The 9,141-nt window shown below is 37.9% G+C and overlaps 1 protein-coding gene across 1 annotated transcript in view; it reads right to left on the reverse strand.

Annotated features, from left to right (window-relative positions):
• Aldh-III (Aldehyde dehydrogenase type III) overlaps positions 1-7,523 on the reverse strand; it is a gene marked incomplete in the record, with an annotated part of 60,574 nt that extends 53,051 nt beyond the window's left edge. The window contains 1 exon segment of the mRNA XM_072301222.1: positions 7,290-7,523.
• Between the last annotated feature and the right edge of the window lie 1,618 nt (positions 7,524-9,141).

A 9,141-nucleotide genomic window follows, 5' to 3' on the forward strand; every position in this document is an offset into this window, starting at 1 on the left:
ATTATGATCGGATCGTAGCTTCAGTATCAGATCATAGGACGTTAGCGAGTTGAGGAAAACCCTAGGAAAACCTTCCCCTCACAAGAATTTACTACGTGTTAAATGATTCTTTCGCGTTCGTAATTGGACGTATTTCTATCAAACGAAACTATGTGCATTGAGACATGAGCCCTGAGACCCATAAGAATATATGCATTACAGGGCTCACGTCACAATGCACAAAGTTCCGTTTGATAGAAATACGTCCAATTGGTGATCATGCACTTGAAAAGAGCTACCGTTCGACGATAGTTTACATTTTCTTGATCTTCCTTATGATTAAAAATTATTATCTCCGCTTTATAATGACATCGTTAGCACCGTTAGGTTCAATATTCCGATCGAGCCAAGCGGAAAATCAAGTTTTTTCTTACTTTATTCCCTAGCCTGAATAGCTTCCAGTGATGAAAAAAATAAAAGAAAGAAATGATACATGTATTTAAAAATATATAAGAAAATGCCATGAGTGCTCAGTCCTATCGATCAAGAGCTTGCTTAGGTACTCCTTTCACTTTTTTCTCCTTTTTAATGTATGATTCTTGTAAAAAAAAACATCCTCTAAAACGTAAATACGACTTTTCATTACTAGATTTTTTTTAAAAGAAACTTGACAGGAATCAGAAGTTCCTTTGGTTCCGGTAGACACGTAGGTTAAATATTTCATTTTTATGTTTAGGGAGAGTGTCGTTTTTATTGAATAAGTAACGAGGAATTAAAAAAATGGTGTCTTTTAGCTTTTCTCTCGAAAATTCCTTTTCTCGTTCTATTCTTAACGCTACAATCGACAACACGTACAAAAAATCCTTTACTTAGAAAGGAGAACGAAGAAAGAAAATTGAAAGAGTGGAGCTTGAGTTTGTTGACCGCCGGATGGACCAAGGTCTCAACACGAAGGACATCAATTCCACTTTACAAGAGAATTAAAATGCAAACAATTCAGAGTGTATACATTTTATCCTCCGCTAAAAAGGATGAAAATTAGTCCTTTATCGTTGTATTTACCTAAGTTTAGTAAGATTTGTTTTTTTTTTTTTTTTTTTTTTTTTTTTTTTTTTTTTTTTACCACACTGTAAGTAGCGTGTGGGAAAGACGACCTTGGTTCTATGTTCCGCTCAATCTGGGAGAGTTCATTCCACAATTAATACAAATGCCTACTTTTGTGTCTTATTTTTTATTCATTGTGTGTTTACTGTAATACATACATGAAAAGGAGACATTAGATTACACCGAATCATGGGCGGAACTAGAAACTTTTCGTGGGGGGGGGGGGGGGGGGGGGCAGAAGAGCATCGTATAAAGAGGGGTACGGAGGGAAGCTTCGGAAAATCCGGAACCCTCGAAAGATTTTGAAAACCTAGGTCGTCTCGTGAGCAATTATTAGCTGATCTCACTAAAAAACTGCTCCAATTACGATTTCTGAGATGGAAAATACGTCACGAACTTACTCAGCAAACATCCTCACATTTCTTAGGAGAAGCCGAGTGGATTTCTCGGAGCCAGGCCCCTCAGCCCCCCCCCCCCACCCCGTTCCACAAATTCATTGAACACATCTAGGTGGTTAAAATATGCTGCAAAATTTTGCGCATTGTTTCATTTAATTTGAATACGATCATTTTATTCATTTTTCTTAATTTCACTGAGACAACCTAAAATACCTATTCACTACTGTATGGTATTTCTAGCGGTAAGGATCTATCTATATACATTTATCGGAGAAGTGTAAAACATCGATGACTAAAGTCGGAAAATGCTTACATCTCCATTGTAACTCTGAAAGTCTCCGCTTATGTTTTAATTTTTTACGAAGACTAGCCAAAAATACTTCCATCAAACAGGTAAGTATCCTGTAAATATATTGGGATAAGTGCAGGAAATTCATGGACATTTTTAAGAAACTTTGGTTAGTTTTCTTTAAAATGACATTAAACATGAGCTGAGGATGGCAAGAGAAATTAATTTTTCGACTTTGGCCATCGATATAATATTGCTTAATTAGCAGAAAAGGTGAGCATGGATGGGGCTTCTCGGATTCCTTATGTAACGCTTATGCCAAAATCGCCTTCACAATATAACTATGCAATCCCACGAAATGCGGGTTTAATGGTCATCTTTCAGATTTGAGGACTACATGGAGGGAATCTCAATGCTATGCTGCTAAAAAGAAGCGACGTTGTGACCCAATCAGCGTGCTGATGAGGAAAAATCTCGTATGAGTCGTCGATTGGAGCTTAATTTCTCTCGCTTAAAAAGCTTATATTTTTTAGGAAATTCGAAAAACACTATGAGATTTTCATTAAGATATAAAGGAAAAAAATTCACGAAATTCCCAGAAACGTTGCATTTCTTCAAAGGAAATTTAGTAACGTCTAAATGTTCGTGTGGTGTTTTTTCGTATACAGCACAAGGTTGCCAAGTCTTGCGATACAATTGGGATTTTTTTACAAAAATATGTACAAGGGTTAAAATTAGGAAACGCGCTGATTTTTCAGTGCTTTCTGACAACAATGGCACACCAGTGGGTAAGCACTCGTGAAAACATATACGTAAAACTGGGAATAAAGAATTACAGATTTCAAAGATCCATTAAAAAATCATGAAAAACCCTTAACATAATGAGATTTTACATATTTCTGCCTTGTCATCACTAAAAAAACGTACTTCCTGGAATCTTGCCGTGCTAAGGGGAAACGTCGTATCTACATTCGAGAGTTGTCAAATTTTCCTGGATAAAATTTATATTTTTGAGGAAGTGGGTACACCTATTTTTCCGTGAAATTTTCAGATATTTCAAATCAAATTGCGAATAAAAGTTAACAAATTTGAAGACAAATACTCAAAATTCTTCCGGTTAATTCGGTTTTTATTAAAGGAAGTTTGGCAACGTCTAAGGCTCATATGACGTTTCTCCTTAGCATGACAGAATAAGTTGCAGTCTGAGACAATGCACATCAAAACAACAAAGCCACCAATCTACGTAAGTAGATAAATGATAATTATTATTTAGAACCTCTATCATTTGAGAGAGTTAATGACTGTCGAATGATATGCCATTGTTTGTAGGTACGTATACCCGCTAATTTTGCAATTAGCGAGAAAACCGCGCGAGGAGGAGAATTCAGCGTAAAATACGAAGATATGCTCTGAACGTGTGTCGGTATCTTTAGTGCGAAAACATGAAGAAATTTTTTTGATCAGTTTCCAAAAGAGAAATTAAAGTATGACAGGAGACAAACAACGTCCTGAACAAGGCCGGATTTACCTACTTGCCGCCCATGGGCCGCCCGCATTTCGCCGCCTTCTTCTCATTCATTTTGAAACATCCATGAAAACCATCAAGTGAACGTGCCGGAGGAAGAAGGGTGCATAAGACGCGTTCACTCGTGTTGGACACACTTTTTGCGTAAGCCCTGTCAACACTACTAGCAAAAGTTCACGGAACTTCGCGCGAAAGTTCTGTTTCGTGAACCTACCTCTGTGTGGTCAAGGCCTTTCATTTGTAAGAAATGAAGTACAGAATTAAGAAAGAACAAACATAAATGTTGTTTAATAATTTTAACTTCCGCCGCCGTGCATGCCGCGCTGACCACACTGTTTGGCGCAATGCGTGAAGTATTCATGTAGTCTTGTAGGCACTGTGCGTTTCACGCCGCGTCGACCGCTGTTGACCTTACTGTGTTTGACGCAATGGGTGAAGTATTCATGCAGTCTCGTAGGCGCTAATATGTGTTACATGCCGACTGCCGCGCCGAGGGCTTCTCCTCTTCATCTTAAGTCCTCGTCATTATTTATCTCTACGCCGCGCCGTTCCAGGCCAAATTACGTACTTTGTTTCTCTCTTAACTCAACTAATTAAAGGTGCGCAGTCTTTTGTATCACCGAAATACGACAAAATTAGAAATTGGTGAACTCTCAGGAAATGAGAGATTTCGTCACCTTTTCTTGTTTGTAATTTTATTCTGAATCTGATTTTCTTGTACCTGCATTTAAAACAATTGCAAAATTTGCCGCCCCCTATTTTGCCACCATGGGCCGCGGCCCATGTGGCCACCCCCTTAATCCGGCCCTGGTCCTGAACGAAGATACCGACGGTGAAACTACCAAACCACGTATCTCGTTTGCGGTGTTTAAAAATCTACGCTCACATTTTATTTTTTTGAAGTAGACCAAATCAATATCATTCCTTGAAATTTTCACGGAATTTTCTCCGCACAAAGAGGAAAAATCACAGACATTTTCAAGACCGGATGTCAAGTAGTTTTTTATTTAAAAAATAAAGTATGACAGGAAGTCTGCGACGTCGCAAACCGAGATACGTGGTTTGGTAGTTTCACCGTCGATACGTGGTTTCGCACTGGTTATCATTAGGTATACATAGAGGTACCAAAATAGTGAATACCTGATGGAATTTTACACTGTTTTTTTATTTTTTATTTTGCAGTGATATTACTTAAAAAGTAATAATATATTTGCTCTGGGTTTGAAGGGAACCGGACATATTGCGCAAAATAAGTCTCTATACAGTGTCCTTTTCTTTTCTTGCAAAAATTTTATCATGTTATATCTTCCAGACACGCGAAATTCTAGGTAATTAATGTTTATGAAAGCAAGAGGTATATATGATCCACGCTTATCAAAAATTAGGTACTACTTTTGCGATCGTTTCAACACTGTTACTGGTACACACTCGCAAACTGAGGAATAGTCGTAATAAACTCGCGCTGTAGCGTGACAGTAATTCACTTTTCCTAATAAAGTAATGGAGTAAGTATGCGAATTAAGACGTTGAGTAACTTCGATTCCACGGGAAATGCTCACATTTCCAGTATTTCGTGCATCTAGCTAATTTGGTGCTTCTCTAAGGGCACTGTTCATCGCAAGGTTTTTAATTGGTTTACCAAGGGGAAAAAGTGTACTTCGACACTGTAAGTCCGTAACCACGTGTTTGTTTCTTCGCTCCTATTTTATTTTTTTAAAATAGAAGAAGTCGACGTCATTCCTTGAAGTTTTTGCATAATTTTCTTCGCACGTAGAAGAAATATCGCTCCGGCGCAGCGGTTTTTAAGAATTACCGTTGAGTAGTTTTCCATTTAAAAAGAAAAGCATGACAGGAAATCTGCAACGTCGCAAAACGAGATAAGTGGTTGCGGACCGACATTGTCGATATGGCTGTCTCCAGACGGTGAATGATGCGTAGTGATCGAAAAATATATATATGTCTCAATAACTTTGCATCGTTGTTAAGTGGGCATTAGACTGATTTTAGGGTTATTCATAGTGTCCAAATGAGGGGCTTGGTGGACAAAGCACATAGGTGCAGTTTTTAGCCATTTCAAGAAATACTTGTTTAAAGTTTCACAATTACATGGAGCTCTATGGCAGATAGGAAGTTTAAGCTCACTTTTTAATGCTTTAAAGTTGGTTTTTTGTCGTGAATTTTTCACATGATATACTATCAAATTAGTGTCAGTTAAGTTCATGAATATCTCAATTTTTTTCAAAAACTGCGCTTATGCGCCTTTTCCTCGAATGTATTAATGGTTAAAATATTTTCTTTCGAGTTCGGATATCAACAGTGGATGGAATTTTCGACTACCCTGCAAGAGGCACATACTGCAATATTTCAATTATACAGTAAAATTATTGCTATACTGCATTAGGGTGCTGTGTATGTTGCCTATCCACTGATTGAAGGCACTCCGCTAGTTTACATTTATTGCAATAAAATCGAAAAAAGTTTCGATTTTTCATTGAACTGCATATTACTTATCTTTTTGACACATGGAACTCACGTTGTTGATTGTTTAAAATCGGCATTTATCGCCCAAATGAGGGGCTTGGGAGACAAGGCGCATAAGAGCAGCTTTTGCTGTTTTGAGGAACACGTGTTTGAAGTTTCGAAATTATACACGTATCCTAATGACGGAAAGAAAGTTCAAGCTGACTTTTTGATGCTTAAAAATTGGCTTTATTTATTTGAAATCATTAATATCTCAATTTTTTTCAAAAAACTGCACTTACGCACCTTGTCCTCCGAGCCCCTCGAATGAAGTAAAAATACTGCAATTTTATTGTGAAAAAATTTCGATTTTCATTGCAATAAATTGCAATTTAATTTCAATATTTTCATTGCGCTGTGCTACTTGAATAGTTGAATGCTAATGTAATCCCGACTCGCCTCTCCCCCCAAGTGCACTTGCGTTACTGTCGAAACCGGTTCAAGTGATCCATTCGTAAACAATTGGACCGAGCTTATCAGAAAGGAACCAATCCACATTTTCGAAAAAATTGAGTCAAGAAATGTTTTCGAGTTTCACCAGTCGCTTATTTTCTCCAGCCAAAATCTGGATATCGAAAGAAAGAAATTAGGTTGTAAAAAGAGGGGTTAAAGATTATTTTCTACATTGAGCCTTATGCAGGAATGAAACTTATTCAAACCTCCTTTTTCTCAGTTTCAACTTCATGCGGGTTGGTTCCTCTCTGATGAACTCGGTCCAGTTGGATCGCGTTTAGCAGAAAGGAACCAAGCCACATCAGCTATTGCCAAATTTAACTGGGCAATTTATCTTTTAACAAGAGAACGTTGATGCAGATTCCTTTGGAAATTTTAAGGCATTTGCCTCGCACTAAACAGAAAATTCACTGAAATTTGCAGTAAAATCTGCACAACCATTTTTATGTAAAAAATTAAATTGCCCATTATTTTGACAATGGCTGATGTGGCGTGGTTCCTTTCTGCTTAACACCGTCCAATTCTGCTATGCTTAGGGAAGAGCGTCGTATGGACATTCGAGAGTTGCCAAATTTTCTTGGATAAAATGTTTATTTTTGAAGAAAATTATGAATATTTTTCCTTAAAATTTTCAGACATTTAAGATCAGATTACAAAGAAAATTATCCGAGAAATTGGCGGGAAAATATTAAAAAAAAATCCTGAAAATAAGTGATTTGCCAGAGGAAATTTGGCAACGCCTAAAAGCTCATACGGCGTTTTTCCCTAGCACGGCAGAATAAAGAGTTGCCAAATTTTGTTTGATAAAACGTTTATTTCTGAGGAAAATTATGAATATTTTTCCTTAAAATTCTCAAACCTTATATCAAATTACAAACAAAATCTGAGAAATTGGCGGGAAATATTCAAAAAAATTCCTGAAAACAGGTGATTTGCCAGAAGAAATTTGGCAACGCCTGAAAGCTCATACGGCGTTTCTCCGTAGCACGGCAGAACTAAGAATATGGTATAGGGCACTGACCTCAGAATCGGTTGGAGCTTGATTTAATCCACAATTCGAAATTACACCGATGGAGCCGCGTTGGTTGCGTTTAGGCGGGAGCAAGCGATCGGAACTTTGGAAGCTGGCGCGTCGAGTCGCGGACACTGATATGGACGTTATCACGGACGGGACGGAGTGGTGGCGTGGACGTGCGCGGCGGCGGTGGCAAGCGGGTTGCGGGCTGCGGGTAAACTGAGCGTAAACAGAGACTCGGATCCGAGTTTAGAGCCCACCAACTGGACAACCTCAGCTCAAGTTCGAGCGGCCGCCGACTCCGACCCGGCTCCAAATCGGCCACGTTGCCACGTCGACCTGAAAATTATACAGTCAAAGTTCGTTAAGTCGAACGACGGAAACCCGCTTAAGGTGATTCGATGGACGCCATATTTTGTGTCAGAACGGCATGCGATATATCGCATCAATTGGTTCCATTTTTTCAGCTACTCGTCATTTTTCTCCAATTTTGAGATCGCAATTCTGCTGTCAGGAGACTAAAGCACTCACTTACCAGTGTTAACAAAGATATTCAACGTAATAAAAGCGTGGTTTTTTCAGAGAGAAAACATCGCATTCGATACTGATATCGAAACTGCACTCGAATACTATATTTTCTCTCTAAAAAAACCACGCCTTTATTACGTTGAATGTCTTTGTTAACATTGGTAAGTGAGTGTTTTAGTCACCTGACAGCAGAATTGCGATCTCAAAATTGGAGAAAAATGACAAATAGCTGAAAAAATGGAACCAATTGATGCGATATATCGCATGCCGTTCTGACACAAAATATGGCGTCCATCGAATCACCTTAAGTTGAAATTTTTTTCGCTCTCGGGACGCTCCTATAAGGAAGAATGTTAAAAAAACAGCACTTTAGTTGAATTAAAGATTTTTCGAGCCGGGTGAAAAGCCGCTTATGTCGAAAATTGTTTTCGAAAAACCGGAAAATGTTCCAGTTTTTACGAAAAAAAAATGTAGAAAATAAGCAATATTGACGAAAGAAAAGTGAAAAAAAAATTTGTGGTTATGTGCCTTTATACGCGAAGGAAGTGTAGAAGTGACATATCGACGGTGTAAGTCGGCAATCACATAACTCGTTTGCGGTGTCTGAAAATATCCGCCTCTATGTTACTTTTTTAAAGGAGAACAAATTGACATCATTCCTTGAAGATTCCTCATTCCTTTGCAGAATTTTCCTCGCACAGAGAAGAAAAATCACGGGAGTTTTGAAGAATTGCCGTTGAGTAGTTTTCCGTTTAAAAAATGAAGTTATGACAGGAAGTCTGCGACGTCGCAAACCGAGTTATGTGATTGCCGACTTGCACCATCGATATGTTGCTTGATAGGTTTAAAATTGCTGCATTTGGTAGTGTTTTTTTTTTTCTTTTCTTTTCTTTTTTTTTTTTTTTTAAAAAAAAGCTTGTCTCACGTCATCCCTAACTTCACTCTTGATTGAGATATGATTAAATGCAAAAAATTTAAATAAGGAATTGTAAAAATTTCAAAAAATTAAAACATTTAAACAGTTAAAAATTTAAAAAGCGCAAGAAGAAATCATTTAAAAAAAATCATTGATTTTTGTTTCGATGTAGCATTCCTGATATGAGCAATAATTCTAAATTTTGCAGGCTGGCTATTGCATTGTCGTGCAATTTTTACTCCCGAACCGGACGAGAGTATGTCAAAGATATGCACAAAGATAAAACAACCTCATAACTCAATCTACCATTTGTTGTATCATGCGTGCATCGCTGCGTGAACACTCGAAGTGCCTTCAATGTATCGCGTATGCAACACGGCCATCCTTAGCGCACGAATAGTTGCATGAAGACTA

This window comes from Bemisia tabaci, chromosome 6 (genome assembly GCF_918797505.1).
Source record: "Bemisia tabaci chromosome 6, PGI_BMITA_v3".
In the NCBI taxonomy this organism is placed as follows: Eukaryota; Metazoa; Arthropoda; class Insecta; order Hemiptera; family Aleyrodidae; genus Bemisia; species Bemisia tabaci.